Genomic DNA, 20,844 nt, shown 5'->3' with positions numbered 1-20,844 from the left:
AGAGGGTACCCTCTCCACCTGCCATGCTATAAGGGCTATGCAGTTCTCAGATTTATGGCAGAACTCATGCCAAGAGTGAGTCTACCACTGGTGTTATGATGACCAGCTTTGCTGGTAACTGAACTGAAAGGGTCTTTCCGTGCTCGGAGGCAGACCCAGCCGACAAACAGCCCACTCCATGTATACCCTGGGCTGGCCTTCCCCCGGCCTGCACTGCTGTTTGTCACCTGGCTGCATCAGCTTCTTACCTTCCCACCTTCTGGCCCCCGCTTCTCAATTTTTTTCCCTTGCCTCCCTTTTTCGTGCTCTCTTCAACTTAAACTTTCTAGTAAAAACAAAACATAGGTAACATTTACTGCCAAGGCACTGACCCTGAGCACCTTCCAGAAGATATTTTTATTGCCTTTAGTTTCATTATAGATGACAAAATACGTGGAATTAGATTTCTTTTTCCCATGATTTGGTTGTGAGTTGTTTATTTCAGCACCAGATGGTATTTTCTGATTAAAATTATTTAAAGGTGATTTGATTCTTAAAACCCTTTTTGATATCACTGGATCACTTTGGACCGTGAATCCAATGTGCTCTGTATTGAGAAGAGATATAAACTGAAGCTTTGAAAAGTTGACACCAAACATAGGAAGTGAAGCAATCCCTGCCCCTCAGACTAATAATCTATTGGTTTTAAGATGACTTTTAGTCTGGGGGAGTATATAATTTCCTTGAAATTGCTAGTCTTAGAAAAAGCCACAGTTATTTCTCCTAGGTTACTATGTTGTCTTCATTTCTAATTTTGACGTGAGAGCAAAGAACAGATTGTGTCCAGCCCCAGTTACATTTATAACTTCAAACAATTGTTCTCTTACAGACTTTAGCAAACAAAAAATTTATAGAGAAAAGACTTTTCAAGCCTTCTCCTCAGCCTTCCCAATTACAGTTGACAATTTAAGCTGCAGCAAGTGTATTCGAGTGCAGTCTTTGGTAAAGTAGCTTGTGTTTCATAATAAATTTTGGGGGATTTGAACTACACCAGAGAGAATTCATGATACCACTCTACAAAGTCTGTTAAACAGCTTACTCTTATCAGTGAACTGATGAGGCTCAGGAGTATCAATTCCTCTAGTAGGAACGCAAGATCATGAAAATAAACTATGAACCAGGGACACCCAATCTCCACCAAAATCCTGGGAGTTTTTTTTTTTTTCAAAAATGAAAAAGTTGATCTTAAAATTCATGTGGAGTTGCATAGGACTCTGAATAGTCAAAATGATCTTGAAAAAGAAGGATAGAGATGGAGGACTCATGTTTCCCAATTTTAAAAATCTACAGGCATTGAAACAGTGTGGTACTGGCGTAAGGGTAGGCATATGGAGCAATATAGTGGAATAGAGAACCTAGAAACAAACCCACACATCTGTAGTCAATCAGTGTTTGACAAGGACACGAAGACCACTCGGTGGGAGGAGAATTTCTTCAACACGTGGTGCTGGGACAACGGGATATCCACATGCAAAAGGAAGTTGGGTCCTAACCTCATACCATATACTAAAATGAACTCAACATGGATCAAAGACCCAAGTGCAAGAGAAGAAAACAAAAGGCTAAATATTCATGCCCTAAGTTTTGTTAGTGGATGCTTAGAAACAACATCAAAAGCATAAGCAACTAAAGGAAAAATAGGTAACCTGGACTTCATCAAAGTTGAAAACTTTTGTGCAGCAAAGGAGACTATTAACAAAATAGAAGGACAATCTACAGAATGGAAGAAAATGATTTTCAAATCTGATAAGGACCTAGTATGCATAATATATTTTTTAAAAACTCTTACAATTTGGCATTCAAAAGACAAACAATTCAGTTAAAATATGGGCAACAAATATATGAAACGATGGTTAGCATCATGGGTCATTAAGTAAATGCAATTTAGAATCACAATGCAATAGGTACCTCTTCACACCCATAATGGTGGCTATAGTTTTTTTAAACCCCAAACAAACAGAAAATAAGGGGTGGTAAGTATGCACAAAAATCAGAACTCTCATATTTTTGCTGGTGAGAGAGTCAACTGGTGTAGCCACTTTAGGAAAGTTTGGCAATTTTTCAAAAAGTTAAATATAGAATTACCATATGATGCAGCAATTCTACTTCCAGGTACATACCGAAAATAACTGAGGACAGGTATTCAAACAAATACTTGCACACAAATGTTCACAGCAGCACTATTCACAGTTGCCAAAAGATAGAAACCACTCAGACGTCTATCAATGGATGAATGGATGAACAAAATGTGGCATATCCATAAAATGGAAGATTTTTCAGCCATGAAAAGGAATAAGCACTGACAATGTAGAACCTCAAAACATCGTGCTAAGTAAAAGAAGGCAGACACAAAAGGTCACGTATTGTGTGGCTACACACAACATCCTAGGCTAAATATCCATGCCATAAGTTTTGTTACGGCGTGAATATTTATATGCATTTATGTGAAATGTCCAGGAAGGTAAATCATAGACACAATCAAGCATATTAGTCGCTGGCGGGGCTGGAGCAGGGGAATGGTAGTGACTGCTTCATGAGTTCAAGGTTCCATTTCGGGACGGCTGAAAATGTTTTGGAACTAGGTAGAGATGACAGTTTTACAACATTGTGAATGCCACTAAATTGTATACTTTAAAATCATTAATTTTATGTAGGTCAATTTCACCTCAATTTTTAAAAAATTACATCATATGGTTTTTGTGATCTCATAAGTGAGTGGCTTTGCTGTCATAGTTACCTTGTGACTGTTGGAACCCAGGTGCTTTATAGCATTGGTACATTGGGAAAGTTCTTTCCACTGTGGGCAGGAAAACTTGAAGATGGATTATCCCAAGTGGGTTTCTTTTTAATATAACAATTAAGGAATATGGTTTTGCCTTTTAAGTTTTATTTGTAGAAGCTGGTAAAACTTCTATCTTGAATGAGCCCTAGGTTTTAAAATGTAACCTAGTCTGATATTGGTTGGTTTCTTTATTTACTTTGAAAAAGCACACTTAAAATAACTTTATATTATTTAGAGATGGAAGAGCTTCTGGTTTTATAAAAATTAAGAGTAATTTTTTAAAAAGAATCTAGGACATGTGGAGTTGCGGTAAGATTTTTCTGATGGTTTGCTCTTCTGCACTGCTGGAGATTTTTGTGACACTTTATCTAAAATGGTCACAGGTGCTTTTTATTGTCAGTGGAATTGATGTCAGGAATAAGAAATTTCTGTTTTAGATCAAGCAGAGCTCATGCAAAAACTAAAAACCTTAGTTTCTTATTTTATCTTACACTTGTTTTGTGTTTTGAAGGAGATACTTTAGGTTAGGTTTCGGCAAAAAGCCTGAGACTGAGAAGCGCTTTGTACTGAGAAAGGTGGAAATGCTTTGCCGTTGATAATGAAGCTCGTCTTTTTGACTGAAGCGGGTGCGTCTGCCCCACAGCCCTGCTTCTCCCCCTGGTTTACGTGGACTTGTTTCTCCAGCAGATGTATTTGTGCCAGTTGTCTTGCACACTCCCACCTGATTCCTGTTGTGATCCAAAATATGGCACTCAGGCTAAGAGTTTGCAGACATAAAGCAAACAAAACTAACTGGTTTGTGGTAGATCGAACCCACAGCTTTTGGCATCATTAGCTCCATGTCCCAGTCAACAGAACTAGAGAGTGAAAGAATCAGTGCCTTGTTGAGTCAGGGCTTTGTGATTTTACAGTTAGAAGGAATCTGGTAAGCATAGCAAACTATCTGGAATAAATCTAATAAGCTGAAGTAGCGGGTGAATGTGAGTATTCAGCTTAAAATAACTATTGCTTCTGATTTCCATAAAATTAAGATTTCCTTTTTGTCATGTGCACTGGATAATTTTTTAAAATAAGGAAAGCTCAGTCTTTAAGTCGTGGAGAATTAAAAGTTAAGTTTTTCGCCTTGGCTGGTGTGGCTCAGTGTTTGAGCACTGGTCTGTGAAACAAAGAGTCAGTGGTTCGATTCCCAATCAGGGTACATGCCTGGGTTGTGGGCCAGATCCCCAGTGGGGGAGCGCATGAGAGGCAACCACACATTGATGTTTCTCTTCCTCTCTTTCTCTCTCCCTTCCCTTCTCTAAAAAATAAATAAGATATTTTTTAAAAGTTAAGTTTTTCAATAAAGTATTACACAAAAAGAGCTAATTTAACCAGACATTGGGCTACTATACCATGACAGCAGTAGAAGGAAGTGAAATAGGTGGACGAGACTCACATGAGATTACATTTACCCAGGGACCTCTGCCTATGAACAGTGATTAGTGCATTTCTTGCCCAATTTACTTAATCTTTCTGTGCCTTAGTTTCTCTATCTGGGCAACTGGATACTAGAATCCACCTCATAGAGTTGTTATAAAGATGGAATTAGTTGCTGTGGTTAAAGCTCTTAGAACGGTGCCTGATGCAGAGTTAAACTGGCTGCTATGTGTATGTTAAAGACATAAGAATGACGGTGGAAGATAAACAGGAGCTACTTTGGTGAGGGGTGCTTTTTGAGGGGCAAACTCGTTTCCATTCACAGATACCCATAGTCCCAACCCTCTAGGGCACTGATGCACTGTTCTGTTTGAAGTTCTGAGACCCTCTGGCACACTCTCTTTGGGGCTGTTTTACTGCTGATGGACATCTCAACCAAAGAAAATGCTTTGGGAAGGAAGTGATTTTAAGATCGCATGAAGCATCTCTGGTGGTTTGTTGAAGACATAGTGACTGTCTAATTTTTTTCACCAAGAGTTACTGTGTGTCCATCATTGGCACTGGGCAGAATGGGATGACACTGGGGTACCAGTCAGAAACAAAGATGAAGATAACATCATTTTTGGGCTGGAACTCACAGCTTAGACCATTTTGGTACCTCTAGATTCCATGGCAGCAAAACCCCAGGGCTGTGAATGGAAGAGCGTCAGAAAATAGTACGTCCTTGATGGTGCGCATCCTTGAAGCTGTAAGGCCACACAGGCCAGTTAATTTTGTCATTTCTGCTAAGCCATCTCAAACTTAGCTAGGAGGGAGAGATGGAAACTCATTGGTCAAAAGAATGTTAAAGTTACAGCTTTTAATGAATCACCTTGTTCTGATCTATTATCAGAGACAATTGAGTTTGCCTTTCTTCCATTTATATTTTTCATTTTCTACTAGCATTTTAAATAGTTTAAAATGGCTGGTTTGTATTCTAATGACCTCTTTTGACTCTCCCCACCATGTGGCTTTTCTGTGTGTGTGTATAGTTCTGGTGAAAACGAATTAGGAAAGGAGACTGATGCGATTGGATAACTCAGCTTCCTAGAATATACTTTATCTTTTTTTCTCATGAAGTGATGATGTGCTGCTTCTTTTATAGGACTGAATTACAACTGTAGAAGCAACACCAAGTGAACCTTTAAAGATGTACACAGGCTGCATAAAGTGAAGAGACAAACTGGAGAAACTGATGAAGTAAGAAAAAAGTATGTTTCCCAGGTAAATAGTATGCTCCTGAATTTTAGCAAGTTTCTTGCTATAACAGTTACCATAACTGTTCTAATTTAGTCCTTGTATTGTTGTTAAACTGTTTTTAATTTTAATTTAAAATTAATTTTAATTTTAAAAATTTCATTTTCTCCTTCAGTTTTTATTACTGAGCTCTTTGATCACATGGTTTTTTTTAAAGTTAATCTAAACAATCTGAATGGAACATGGAATTTATGTTATTTCTTAGGTCATCTAGGGACTTGTTGCATCTAAGGTTGACCATTGGGTACTATAAAAGCAGAGGCATACGTTGTGTCTCTGTGATGTGCAGCCTTAGTCCAAGGTCAACTTTCTGTTTGAGTGAAGAACTTAACACTTCTGCTTTATTAAATGGCTGCCTTAAAAACCTAGAGCACTAGTTTGAGTACCAGGTTTCCAAGCTACATTCTGCACTGCCCTCAGAAACAGGAGACATTTTTTCAGTACCTTCACTTGATGAAATAGATGTGTCCTAGTAAAGTTTTAGTATTACTTATTTTAGTTGGGAACTCAATTTATTGTTATTCAGCTATTTACAGACTTAGATCTTGGGGTTTTTGGTTGTTGTTGTCATCAACATTTTTTAAGTAAAGGAAATCTACTACCTTATTTTTCATATTTCAAGAGCCCTTTTCCAGTGTGCTGAGTAGAAATTTTGGAAAAAAAAAACAAAACAGGAAATTGAGTCAGAGTGATTGGTGGCAGTAATGCTGGGAGTTCTGTGCACAGCGTTCTCACTTAGACAGGGCAACATCGCTCCTTGTCCACAAGCCTGGGGCCACCCAGCCCAAGGGAAACGGTAGCTTCTGGAACTTCCCGCCTGATGGTGGATTACAGCAGGGTTTACTGTTGGGCGTATGGTGTATTCCAGCTAACTCTTTCTTTAACTGAGTCATCAAGCTGAATAAAAGCTATTTAGTGCTCTTGTATATCAGTCCTGCAAACTAAAAATGACGTAAGACAAGTTTATTTGCAAGTGAACTTGCACACACATTTTCTAATGCTCATCATTACGTTGACTCCTGTCTCGGATCTCCTCCCGGACAGCCACAAAGCGTCTGCCCTCCTCCTCCACCAGGTTTCTGTGTGGGGCCAAAGTTGACGGCTATGCTAAAGCCAGTTTTCTGTTATATCTGTGTCTTTACCCAGTACCTGGCAACACGGAGCTGTCTTGCCTACCTCCACCTTACCTCATTTTCCCTATTCCACTCCTACCTGTCAGGTATGATGTTGTACTTACTCTACACATCATGCTTTTTCTGTTTTTCACCTTTAAGATCTTTTTCATATTAACGTTTCACTCCTCAAGGCACATACCATTTAACTCAGCAATTGCATTTCTAGGAATTTATCTCACATATAAGCTCATGCAGGTATGCAGGTAATCCTGAACCTCCTCAGCCTCTGTTCCACCCTCACGCGTGCTTCCTGTCTCACAGCACTTGGACGGAGACTGTCTCGTCCACAGGTCATGTCCGCCTCCGTAGGCAGCAACTTCCGCCAGTGTCCTGTGGTTCTTCCAAAGTACTTTGGTTTTTCCTTTCAAAATATCTAATTCCTTCCTTTTAAAAAAAGTTCCTCTGAGTTGTTTTGGTTGGTTGTTTCTCAAGATTATTTAGTTGTATGTTTATTATTTATTTTTATTTTTTTAGGATTTTAATTTATTTTTAGACAGATGGGAGGAGAGGGAGAAAGAGATGGAGAGAAACGTCAATGTGTGGTTGCCTTCCACGTGCCTTGTACCTGGGACCCAGCCCACAACCCAGGCATGTGCCCTGACTAGGGGACTGAACCAGCAGCCCCCTAGTTCACAGGCTGGCTCAATCCACTGAGCCATACCAGCCAGGGCTATTTTTATTTTTTTTGCCAATGCTTAAATTTTTCTCTATTCTTCCCTCCGCCCCCATAGGCTGTAGATTTTTTTGTGTAGAGATTTTGGTACATTTTCTGACTTCCTTGTATCTTGTAAGCTGTGTTGGATTTTGTCTTCTGTTTGGCTAAACTTGAAGATTCTATAACTTATGTGTGAATTTGTCACCTTTAATTTATGGTTAATAGTATATTGGTTATGTTTTCTGTATACCATCTGTTTCTTAATTTTTATACTTGTCTCTTTTCTGTTATATGGAATGTTTTCTTCCCTTCTTTTCAGCTTAAAAAATTTTAAAGGTAAACAAACTTTTGAATTCTCTTATTGCTAAAAATAACATTTGTTTCTATATTTATTTACTATCATTAAAGCAAAAACAGAACTTCCCTTTCCTTTTATACAGGGAAACTCAATTTCTCCCTGTTTTGGCATCCCCTCTTCCTATTCCATATCTACTCCCATTACTATTTCCTTTGACATTTTATATTTGCTCAATGAGATGTGCTAATTCTTCTGAGCTTCAGCCTGTTATTCATAAGCATTTTGCTATCCTTGATTTAGTGAACAACCGCAGAAGCCTCACTCTGAGCTGGACTAACACTGAGATAGGTGCAGGAGCTACAACGGTAAAGGCAGTCTGTTCCTGCCTCCAGGCCCCCTTTCTGGTTGAGGAGGTGGCATGCCTGCAGATCAACAGTGGCAAAAAGGGTGATGGGTCAGGTGTCCTGGAGACACAGAGCGGGGGAGTGATGTTTGTTGAGTCAGCGAAGGCATCCTGAGAGCTGAGTGCCACTGTACCTGTAGGGCTTTGTGAGGTCATGGATAGGGCTGAAAGTACCCAAGCTCATTGCCCAAGTTCATCAAAGCCTCAAGCTACCAAGAGGCTGGAAATGAGACTGGACAAAGGGATGTTGAGGCCAGATGGTCAAGCACCTTGGATGCTTGGCAAACAAGTTTCAGTTTGTATCCTGTGGGCTACACCACAAAGGCTTTAAAGCAGGGTGGTATCATGCTCAACTTTGATTTTAGAAAGTGGTCTCTGCCATGTGAAGCACTGCGGGGAGGAAGTCAGTTAAGTGGCTGGGGCAGTCATCCAGGTGAGGGGTGATAGAACTTGAACGAGGTGGTAGCAGCGGTGATGGAGAAGAGCAGATGAGGCATTTTGAGGCAGTGTAAAAATTCTAGTGTTTGATTCAGGTGAGATTGGGAATTTGAGGATGACTCAGACAGTTTTCTGTTTGTTTGTTTTAGGGAAGGTAATAAAAGATGGTGGAAATATTGACCAAATTATGGAGGGGAGTAAAGTATGTGGAGGGGGTGGCAGAAACTGATTTGAAGAGAGACAGAGAAGAGTTTATTTTAGGGTTTGGTGAATTTAAGAAACCTTCAAAAGATCTAGGAAAACATATCTAGGAGCAGTCCGTAATAGGGCCAGAAACAGGTGAGATTTGGGGGCTGGAGGTAAAGGTGTGAGATGCACTTTCGCCAAGGAGGATGTCAAAGCCATGAGAGTAGATATAAAGTCCTCTGCAGACCCCAGGCAGAGCATGTAAACAGAAAGTAAAAGGGCTCAGGATGGCTTCTCGGCAAAAACTGGTGTTTATGTGTAGGAAATAGAAATGTACTGAGCACTGGAATACATGTCCAGTGTGGGGTGGTGAGAGCTTTTTCAAATGGCTTACTTTATCTTCTCAATAGCCCTGTGTATGGATGTTATTACTACCCTCCTCTTAGCCAGGACACTGAGACTCCAAGGTACCAAGCCAGTAAGTGGGATTGCACCCCAGGCCTGGATGCATGTAAATGCTAGGGGAGGAGGTGAGGCAGAAGCAGAACAGAGTGGTGTAGAAGAGATGACTTACTGCAAGGGACGGTAGCCAGCAGTGGCCAACAGTGGCCAGCAGTGTCTGTACACCCAGAGGTCCAGGTGGGTAAGGAGGAGCTAAGCCACTGTTTTTGGCAACTGGAGAACGGATAGTAATCCCAGTATGCTCAGTTCCCACTGTGTGCCTAGTCAGCTCTCATGGAAATTAGGGAGCTGAGGGAGTGTGGACAGTGGCTGTTGACTGCAGCTCTTGGGACAGCTTGATGGTGCAGGGATGACAAGGGCACCTGGTCTTGGTGTGTGTGTGTGGGGGGGCAGTGGCATCATTTTGTTTGTTTACAGAAGACAGCTTGAAGTATTCTGATTTGCTCATCCTTTTCTTCTTTTTTTTAAATATATTTTATTGATTATGCTATTACAGTTGTCCCATTACCCCCCTTCATTCTCCTCCACCCTGTACATCCTCTCCCACCCACATTCCCCCCTTTAGTTCATGTCCATGTGTCATAAATTCTTTAGCTTCTACATTTCCCATACTATTCTTACCCTCCCCCTGTCTATTTTCTACCTACCATCTATGCTACTTATTCTCTGTACCTTTTCCCCCTCTCTCCTCTTCCCACTCCCCCACTGATAACCCTCCATGTGATCTCCGTTTCTGTGGGTCTGTTTCTGTTCTAGTTGTTTGCTTGGTTTCCTTTTGTTTTAGGTGCGGTTGTTAATAATTGTGAGTTTGCTGTCATTTTACTATACATGTTTTTTTTTTTATCTTCTTTTTCTTAGATAAGTCCCTTTAACATTTCATACAGTAAGGGCTTGGTGATGATGAACTCCTTTAACTTGACCTTATATGAGCAGCACTTTATCTGCCTTTCCATTCTAAATGAAAGCTTTGCTGGATAGAGCAATCTGGGGTATAGGGCCTTGCCTTTCATGACTTGGAATACTTCTTTGTAGCCCCTTCTTGCCTGTAAGGTCTCTTTTGAGAAATCGCTGACAGTCTAATGGAAACTCCTTTGTAGGTTACTGTCTTCTTATCTCTTGCTGCTTCTAGGATTCTCTCCTTTATTTTTACTTTGTCTAATGCGATTATGATGTGCCTTAGTGTGTTCCTCCTTGGGTCCAACTTCTTTGGGACTTTCTGAGCTTCCTGGACTTCCTGGAAGTCCATTTCCTTTGCCAGAATGGGGAAGTTCTCCTTTATTATTTGTTCAAATAAGTTTTCCACTTGTTGCTCTTCCTCGTCTCCTCCTGGTGCCCCTATAATTCAGATGTTGGAACGTTTAAAGATGTCCTGGAGGTTCCTAAGCTTCTCCTCATTTTTTTGAATTCTTGTTTCTTCATTCTTTTCTGTTTGGTTGTTTCTTTCTTCCTTCTGATCCACTCTATTGTTTTGAGTCCCAGTTTCCTTCCCATCACTATTGGTTCCCTGTTCATTTTCCTTCAATTCTCTTATTGTAGCCTGCATTTGTTCATCTAATTTGCGACCAAAATCAACCAATTCTGCTTGATCACCGGTGATTTGAACTGTGCATCTGATAGGTTGGCTATCTCTCGGTCACTTAAAAATACTGGTTCTGGGGCTTTCAATTTTGTTTGAGCCATTTTTTTTTTGTTTCCTTTGGTCTGGTCATGCCTGTGACGTATGAGGGGCAGAGCCTTAGGTGTTCACCAGGGCAGGGCACCTCAGTCACTGGGTTGTGACCTTTTATGTGTGGGTGGGGTCTGAGAGGGAACAATGGTGCCTGCTCTGTTCTCCTTTGGACCTCAGTCCATTCCACCACTTCCCCTGAGCAAACTGGGCCCCTCTGGTGCCAATTCCCATGTGGGTGGGCTTGTGCACCCTGTGGGACTTCCTAAGGACCTCTCCTGTGAGGCTGGGAGTCTCTCTCTGTGTACCTCAACCCCCATGGGTGTTTTCAATCAGTGTCCCAAGACTCTATTTCCCAGCGCTGGGATCCTGGGTTTCACACAGTGCTTTGCTTCACAATTCCCGCCTCTCTGGGTCTGCCACTTGCCACCCCTTGGCTGGGGTCTGCCAGCTGCTGCTTGTGCACCCAGGGTCCACCCACTGTGGTCTTGAGCACCCAGGATGCCTTACGCGCCCGGTCCCAACGCTCTACGCTCTCTGCACCATGACCCAAGCCCAGCTGCCCGACTGTGCCCCTCCTACTGGTCTGGATGAATGTGTCTATTTTAACTTCTTAGTTGTCTGACTTCCATACAGTTCAATTTCCTCTCAGTTCTGGTTGTTATTCTGTTTCTAAATTGTTGTTGTCCCTATCTTGGTTGTGTGAGGAGGCACAGTGTGTCTACCTATGCCTCCATCTTGGCCAGAAGTTGGCTCATCCTTTCTTTCTTAGATAAAAGATTGTATTGTCTCTGTACTTCTGTTACTAAGAAGAAAAAAAGAATCAGAGTAACTCTGCTGGATTCCCTTTCACATAATCTGCTTGTTTAACTTGTTTACTCGGAGTTCTTTTTTTTTTCCCTCTTTTCCTACAGCACATTGTTTTCATACGTTTCCAGGCTCTGTCTTAGTGACCTTCTTTGATTGCTCATTAGGTGCGAGACACTGGGCACCCCTCCTGGTTTCTCCTGTCAGGGTTTTCCTTGCTGGAAGTGGTTTTCTTATGCCGCTTATACCCTCTGTGCAATTCAGCTTCCTCCAGAACTCTAATTCACAAATTGTGTCTCCTCCAGATGATCATTTGTTCTTGCACTCCTTGACGACAGGAGAGTGTGATGCTAAGAGCATGTGCTCTGGGACTGAGCAGTGTGGGTTCAAATCCTAGGTCTGCCAGCTACTAGCTGAGTGACCTTGGGAAAGTCGCTTAGGTTCTTTGTGCCTCAGTGTCCTCATCTGTAAACTGGAGGTAATAATAATACCCATTAGCCAGGGTTGTGATGAGGGTTCAGTGAACTGCTGACTGAGAAATGCTGAGGATGAACAGAGTCCAGTGCAAGCGCTTCACCATTGTTAGCTGTTGTTGTTTGGGGATAAGGTAGCAGGAAAGGTGACCTTTGCCAGATTGTCATTTGGACCACACAAATGAGTGATACATTTATAGACTGTTGGAGCTTTCCTTGATAAACTAGAAATAGACAAATCCTGGGACCCAGGTAGCATTTTTTAAGATGTTTTTAAGGAGTTCAGCAATGAACAATTTTAGCCTTGGTCCCGATGTGGCATCTGGCATTACAGGTGTCCACTGTGTGACCTCACCTTCCCCATGGCAGCGTTCAGTTGACTTTTCTTAAACACAGGCTATAAAATTTTTATTTCTACCTCACTGAATAGTTCTTTAAAAAATGTTATTTTAATTTTGCTCATCCCATTTGCAAACAACAGGTACTGACCACTCAGCTCACAAAGTTAAGGACTTGCCTGAAACCTGTGGTGAGGCTGGGATTTAATGAAGCCTGTGGTGTCTGACTCCAGTAGTGCTAGAAAGAGGAGAGAGGGCCCCCTGGAATATATTTACATCAGGCTACCTATAGCACTGTCTTAGTTCATGCGACTGTAATCACATACCATAGACTGGGTGGCTTATAAACAACAGATACTTATTTCTCACAGTTCTGGTGGTTGGGAGTTGAAATCAGGGTGCCAACATGGTTAGGTTAGGTTCTGGTGAGGGCCTTCTTCTGGGTTGCAGATGGCCTTTGTCTGTATCCTCATCTGGTGGGAAGGGATGAGAGAGCCCCGGGGTCCCTTCTGTAAGGGCTCCACCGTCATGATCTAATAACCTCCCAGAGGCCCAGGTACCAATCTCTAAAGGTGTGGTTATGAGCTCTTCACAACTGTTTTTGACCATGAAGATATGCTCTTTTTATAAAGAGAAGAAAAATAAAACCCATCGAACAAAGTAATTAACAGCTTGCATGACAGAAATAGTAAAGGGAAATCATGCCACCTGATCTCTTAGAGTTTTTAAGGAAAAGTGAAGAGGCTTGTGAATGAGGGAGCCCGTAGTCCTCTAAGAAACCCTTGATAGAATTTGCATGGTTTCAAATAAACTCCTTTAACGTATTTATTAATGATAAAGGAAAGGAAAAGCAGTAACTTGGCAGTGGAGAAACCTCCTTAACCAAGTGGTCAAGATCCACATTACTAGTAACGAGACAGAGCAGCATCGTGATGCAGTAAGAAGAACGCAGCATCATTACGTGGTAGTGTGCCAACAATGCCCAACCCTGGCGTAACCGTGAGAAAACACTGGGCAAACCCAAACCAAGGGACATTCAACAAAATAATTGGTTAATACTCTTAAAAGTGTCGAGAACATGAATGACAAAGAAAGACTGAAGAACTGTCACAAACTGCAGGATACTAAGATAAAATGACCAAGTACAGTGGGGATCCTGTTTAGGATCCTGGGACAGAAAAAGACATTAGTAGGAGAAGCTGGTGAAATGTGAACAAGCTCATTGGTTGAGTTGGTAATATCGTACCAATATCCCAGTTCTGTTCCATGTACTGCAGTCACGTAAGATGTCAACATTAGGGGAGGCTGGGTCACGAGTATATGGGAACTCTCTGTATTATTTTTGCAACTTTTTTACGAGTCTAAAATTAGCTCAAAATTTAAAATTTGTTTAAAAAGAAACTCTTGACAAGATTCCACACAAACATTTTGTTTTCTGTCTGATTTTTTTGTTAAGTAAAAAGACATCATGATTAGAGAAACTATTTGGTTCTGGGTAGAAACTGGCTTAAGAATGGGAAGGAAAGCTTAGAGTTAAGTCTCCGTCTTTGAGGGGGTAAATATTCATGATGACCTTCCACAGTGTTGCTCATTTCATGTGTTGAATTCCTAGACCTTTCTAAAGGGTATACTAGTGAAGAGCTAGGTTGATGGGAGATTTTTCTGAAAATTTTATGAGACCAAGAGGGCAGAAAATTCATCAATGCAAGATACTGCACTTAAGTGAAAAAAGAAAGAAAGAAAGAAAGAAAATCCCAAGTCAGACTTATGCAGAATCATGGATCCAAAGATGGCATTTAGTACCTTGGAATTCGCTGAAGATACTGCCACAGTGTTGGATGCTGAGGGCAAAACGGCTTGAAAATTGGGGTGCACCCATGCAGAGATGATCAGACCCAAGCAGTCCTCTGCAGGCATATGTAAATGAAAGTCCCTTCTTAGTCATTAGGGAGCAGCCAAGTTAAAGCCTGAAACACAGAAAAAAAAATCTTAAAAGCTGAGGGTTTATCACGTGTTCAGAGGGAGAATGCTGCACAGGAAATGTGAGTCTGCATGGAGCCTAGGAGGGTCTGGAGGGTGAAGCTCAGAGTGTGTCTTGCTCTGTGCCCAGGAGGGGAGAGACCACACTGACCTGGGACACACATTCCGGTAGCCATGGAGCTGGGTTTGCTACATACGGAGACCACAAAACCATTTCAGAAGCTCTGAATGTGTTCCTTAGGTGCAACCTGACGAGGGATTCCGCTTCCCAAACACAAATGCCCTGATATTAAGAAAGGACAGCGCTGGCTAAATGACAGGAACAGCGAGGCTCCTGGAAAGCCGTACCCTCTCTAAACTGGGGGCAGAAATCTGGTGCGTTTCCAGTGGGTTGGGTTGGTATTAAATCAGTTCACCCCAGCCAACAAAAATTTAATCTCGCCCTGGACAGCGTGGCTCAGTTGGTTGGAGCATTGTTCCATAACCAAAATGTTGCAAGTTTGATTCCCAGTCAGGAAATATACCCAGTTTGTGGGTTCAACCCCCAGTGCAGGCACATGTGAGCCTAACACCCCCAGTCCGTGCATACAGGAAACAACCAGTTGATGCTTCTTTCTCACATCACGTTTCTCTCTCTCCCTTCCTCCTCCTCTTCCTCCTTCCCTTCCTCTCTTTCTCAAAGCAATGAAAAAAATGTACTCTGGTGAGGATTTAAGAACAATTAATTTCAGTGAACTAAAAATAAAGTGTATTTCTGAACTTAGAAAGCTGGAAACCAGACCATTTACTTATTTAGTCAACCAGTCTTTCGTGAGCACCCATTACATCCAGGCACTGCACTGGGCTCTGAGAGTACGCAGTGAGCACGATGGTCACGGTCCTGCTCTCATGGGGCTCACAGACCAGGGGGTTGTTCCTTTGAGCCTGAGTCAGCCAGCCCACCTACCTCACTCCAAGGTGTCTCTGCTAAAAAGGCTTGGTTTGCACCAAGGTAAGAGTCTACCTGTATGTAATCCAAAAAATTTTAAACCTCAATACATATGTTAGTTTCCTTCCAACTGTGCAGCAAAAGTATTTTAATGTGTACTCAATATGCTGAATTTACACAATTTTGAAGCAGTGTTTGATGCCTTTACGTCATAAAACCTGTTTCTCCCCTGGCCACTCCTTTCCGTCTCTGATGTTGACTTTTTGGTGGGGCTTAGTGGTTTTGCTCAGTGCTCATGACAGTCACCAACGTGTTTGTTTACCAAGGCGCAGTGAACTCCGAGGGGCTGCCTGGCCAGCTGGGGCGCCCAGAGGGAGCCAGCTCTTCTCTGCTGACGTGTGGATGTTTTCCCTTCCTGAATCCAACCTCTTGGGTCAGATTCCAAGTTGAACCTCACAGCAATGAAGCAACTGAAGTGGTGCTAACTAATTTGACTTTATGACACTGTTAGTAACTCTTCCCTGGCCCTTCCCCCCAGAGATTCTGGGCCTTCTGATTGAGTAGAGATATGTATTTATGCCTTCAGTTGGTAAAATGGCTATGATTATGAATTTTTAGTTATTTTATATATATATATATAGAGAGAGAGAGAGAGGGAGAGAGAGGACAGACAGTAGATAAATGATGGGTAGTAGTTGTTATTATTTCTCAGATAGAAAAATCAAGGATAAGTTCATGGTTGACTTGGGAGTCAGCTCTAATTTGGAAGACTCAACTGTATTTACCCCAGTGGAGTATATGAATGAATGATCATTTTTTCAGAACAAAGTCTACATGTATCAGCAGAGCTTTCTTTCCACCATCGTATCCCCATCCCTTTCCAGACACAATCTTGTAACCTACCCCTACCTGCCTTTTATTAAGCTCTGGTAGGCTGTGCCATGTACTTGAACATCATCAGGCTTTCTCTTCCCCTGATCTGCGTTCAAGTCCCAGATCATCAAATGCCACTCCTGGAAGCCGTCCTCGGTCTTCCTCAGCCACCATTATCAGCCTGTTTTTCCGGTGCCCCGAGCCCATGGCTGCCTGTCTCCTACAGCTCCCCCGACACTCCACTTGGTGATGCTTCTGTCGACAGGGCTTTCTCCTCTCGTGGATCATCAGCTCCTTCAGGTGTCGGGGGCTTAACAAATTTATCTTGATAGCCTCTCAGTGTACAGCATAGCGAATTTGCTAACATTAATTGTTTATACCTTGTCAGCCACTGTCTAAGTACTTTATATGTATTATCATATTTAATTGTCATCAATTAAACAATAGTGAGAGACACTTATCATCCTTTTTTTTCAGATGAGGAAACTAAGGCACAGAAAGGGTAAGAAATTTGCCCAAAGCTACACAGTGGTGGAGTTGGGATTTGAACCCAGGCACTCAGGAGCCAGGGCTTCTAACTACCACTCAATATTAGAATGATATGCTATAAGGCCCCTGCTCTGTACTGCATGCTATACTGGCATAAATGGCAGCTAGCATTTATCAAACACCAGCCATGTGGCAGGAACTGGGCTAAGTGTTATATGTGTACCATCTTAATCCTCACAAAAATCCCATGAGTCACATAGTTACTATTCCGTAGATGAGGAAACAGACTCAGTGGCCTTGAGGGTAAGCAGCGTGTACTAACTAGGCAGTACCGCAGTGTGTGCCTAGTATTTCCAGGTAGATGAACAAGTGGGTGTGTAACAGGGAGAGGGTGCAGGGAGAGAGCTAACCTGTACTGAGTGCTTTTCATTATTTTCTGTAGGAAATTCTTCTCCAACATTTTACTATGAAAAATTTAAACATGCTGCGAAGCTGAAAGAATTTTACAATGAGCAGCAGTACGCCCACTACCAGGTTTTGGCCATTAACATTTTACTCCGTGTGCTTCCGAACCCTCTCTCTGCCCAGCCGTCTGTTCATCATATTTTCTGTGTATTCCCCCTCAGTACTTCAGCATGTGTACCACTAAGTAGAGGTCACTATTTGTTTTACAGTTTTTTCTTTTGAGGTAATTTTTGTACATTTGTAGTTAAATTTGTAGTTAAATTTTAACTGCCCATTTGCTGAGTTTTGACAAATGCATACACCTGTGTAACCAAACACTTATCAAGGTATCATTACCCAGAAAGTTGCCTCATGTTCCTTCCCAGTGAAGGCCCACTTCTGCTTCCCAGAGGAGTGTCTACTATTTTTATGTTGCATGTTTATGTGTCTTTTTTTAATCCCAAAGAATTTAAGGTGACTCATTCAGGTCCATAAAATACAGCATGAAAACATAAATGAGAAGCAAGTGGAGAAAAGAAACTAAGTTAGGAATATGAAGTGGGGCCAGGAGAGCACCTATGATACATTACTTTTATAAGTAATATATTACTTAATCCTCACAAGAGATATGCATAATTATTTCCAGTTTATAGATGAAGAAGCTGCGAAGTTGTGTAGCTAATAAGTAACAGGAATACTCTTTGACTCCAAAGTCCACGATTTTTCTACTCTAGCACCCCAAAAATAAGACAACAGTTGAAATAAAGTGTATTTTGAGAGTTCATATGGCCTCAAATTTAATATTTGCTCAAGTGTTTATAAAATTGTGTTACCTCATTATGTTGGTAGTTTAGCAATAGGAGACAGCAAAAGGTGGGGGCACTATAATAGCCCTGCAGTATTTGCACCTAAAGGTCAAGGTTGGCTTTGAGTTATCTTGTATGGCCCTAGAGATGGAATCCCATGTCTTCACTAAAATAAAAAATTGATGGTAAAAGTGGGAAGTCTTGAAATGACCCCACTGACTGTTAAATAGCGCCATAGCAACATCAACAGGGAAGCATCTTATGCATGAAAAATTCTTGGTTGGAGCTTTCAACTTGACTCTAATTGGACTCATTTGTTAGTTGTGTTAAGTGGCCTTGTGTGATGTGGCCTTGGGGGATGGAGTGAGGAAACATGGGAGCCAGCTCAGTGGTCAGACCTGTGAAGACCTAGAGCAGCAACTCTGGAGGCCACTGGAAGTGAGGCAGGTGTCCCATTGTTCTGCACCCCAATTCGTCTGCTTCCTTTCCACTCCCTGTCCCTCTCTCCTGAATACCATGCCCAAAGCTCTCAAAGAGAACATTTTCTGGACATTCCAGGCCTTCTGCCTGTGCCTCTGGTCCTCTGGGGAGCAGGGAAGGGGTGGACAGCCAGGTAAAAAGATCACCAGTAGAAAGATCCACGTTAATGGTGGAAACCAATGATAAATACTAGTTTCTCCTCCCTAGGCAGCAACAAAGTTTTCTCTAATAGACTGCTTTAATTGGACAGAATTTTTTAAAAAATTACATTGTTTTCTGATTATAAAAGCCATCCATTCATTAAAAAAAAAGATTTTATACATTTATTTTTAGAGGGAAAAGGAGGGAGAGAAATATCAGTCGGCTGCCTCCTGCATGCCCCCAACTGGGGACTTGGCCTGCAGCCCAGGCATGTGCCCTGATAAGGACCAAACCATTGACCTTTAGGTTCACAGGCCAGGCCTTAATCCACTGAGCCACACCAACTAGGATGCCATTCATTATTTTAAAAATTTTTATTGAATTTATTGGTGGTAACATTGGTTAATAAAATTATATAGGTTTCAGGTATACTGAAATTCTATAATATATCATCTGTATATTGTATTGTGTGTTCTCGACCCCAAGTAGTCTTCCATCACCATTTATCCCCCTTTACCCTCTTCTACCTCCCCCTCCCCCCTTTCCCTCTGGTCATCACCATTCGTTCCTATGATAGGTCATCTGAAAAATGTGGGAAAGCATAGTGAAGATAATTGGATTCCTGTTAGAGATATCTTGATAGCATTCTTTTTAGGCATTTGTTTAAAAATTGTTTCCATAGAGTTGAAGCGATTCTATATACACATTTTGTATCTAGCTTTGAAATATTGACATATTTACTTATTTAATCACCATGTCTTATAAAATGTAATAGTCTAAATATTTTCCTGTATTATTAAAATTATTGATAAGTATAATTTTAAATTGCTGTTGACATTTTACCTATCATATGGATGGTACTCTATTTTCTGCCTACCTATTTTATTGAATTGTGAGTTTCTTGTGAACAGCATATAGTTGGATTGTATTTTTATCTACTCTGCCCATTTCTATTTTTTAATTGGTCTGTTTAGACCATTCACATTTAAGGTAATTATGGATGTGTTTGGTCTTGAATCTGTCAATTTATTGTTTGTTTTGTTTCCTGTTTCTCTTTATTGCCTTTCTCTGGGTTGCTTCAATAGTTTTTAGGATTTTATCTTGATTTATTTTGTAGTGTTTTTGAGTGTATCTCTTTGTATCATTTGCTTAGTCGTTACTGTGGGTATTATGGTATGCATAACTGACTTACAATAGTCTTACTGCTTTCAGTGTTTTACCACTTTAAGTGAAATGTAGAAAATTTACTTTCATCTAGGTGTCCCTTTTCCTCCCTCCTCTTAAATATAATTATCTTGGATATCATATGGTGTTTTGGCTTTTTTAAGTCATTAAATATCACTTAAAAACTCAAGAAGGATAGACTATTATATATATTCATATCCTTTTTCTGTCCTTTTTAAAATTTTTATTTATTGATTTTAGAGAGAGAAAAAAATATCAGTTTGTTGTTCCACTTATTTATGCATTCATTGGTTGATTTTAGCATGTGCTCTGACCCAGGATCGAACCTGCCACCTTGTGTATCAGGACAATGTTGTAACCAACTGAGCTATCCATCCAAGGCCTTTTTCTGTTCTTTATTCCTTCCTATTGCTCAAAAATTTCTTTTATTACTTCCTTTGTACTTGAAGAACTTCCTTTAGCCATTCTTTAAGGGTATATCTTTTAGAGACACATTCTTTTAGTTTTTCTTAAACTGAAAATGTCTTTTTTCCTCTCGTTTCCCTAAATATAGTTTCCTCAAATACAGAATTCATGGTTGACATTTCTTTTATTTTCACATTGAAAATGTGCTACTTTCTTCTGGTCTCCAGGGTTTCAAATGAGAAATCTGTTGTCATTTGAGCTGGTGTTTCCTTATAGACAATGTGTTGTGTTTCTCTGCTTTCAAGGATTTTTCTTTGTCTTTAATGACCATAAACTTAATCATGTGTCTTGGCATAAATTTCTTTGGGTTTATTTTTTCTGAGGTTTGCCCAGCTTCTTGAATCTGCAGGTTTATGTTTTTTACCAGATTTGGGAAATTCTCAGCCACCTTTTTTAAATACTCTTTCAGCCCCTCCCTTTCTCCTTTCTTTCTGGGACTCCAGTGCTATGAACATTTCGTATTTTATTATTGTTTCAGTGCCTGAGACTCTGTTCATTTGTTTTCAATCTACTTTCTTTTGATCATATTGGATAAGTCTTAATGATCTACCCTCAAGTTCACTGATTCTATCCTGTCCTCTCCACTCCATCTAGCAAGTTTTTATTTCTGTTATTGTAT

The 20,844-nt window shown here is 40.9% G+C and overlaps 1 protein-coding gene across 1 annotated transcript in view; it reads left to right on the top strand.

Moving 5' to 3' along the window:
- Window positions 1-20,844, top strand: part of ZHX3 (zinc fingers and homeoboxes 3) — a 102,996-nt gene that overhangs the window by 37,639 nt on the left and 44,513 nt on the right. Inside the window, 1 exon segment of the mRNA XM_036009834.1 lies at window positions 5,382-5,500. The gene's annotated coding sequence lies outside the window, so the exon portion shown is untranslated.

This window comes from Phyllostomus discolor, chromosome 9, assembly GCF_004126475.2.
Source record: "Phyllostomus discolor isolate MPI-MPIP mPhyDis1 chromosome 9, mPhyDis1.pri.v3, whole genome shotgun sequence".
NCBI lineage: Eukaryota > Metazoa > Chordata > Mammalia > Chiroptera > Phyllostomidae > Phyllostomus > Phyllostomus discolor.
Note: the sequence above shows the minus strand (reverse complement) of the source record. Positions and strands in the feature narration are given on the sequence as shown.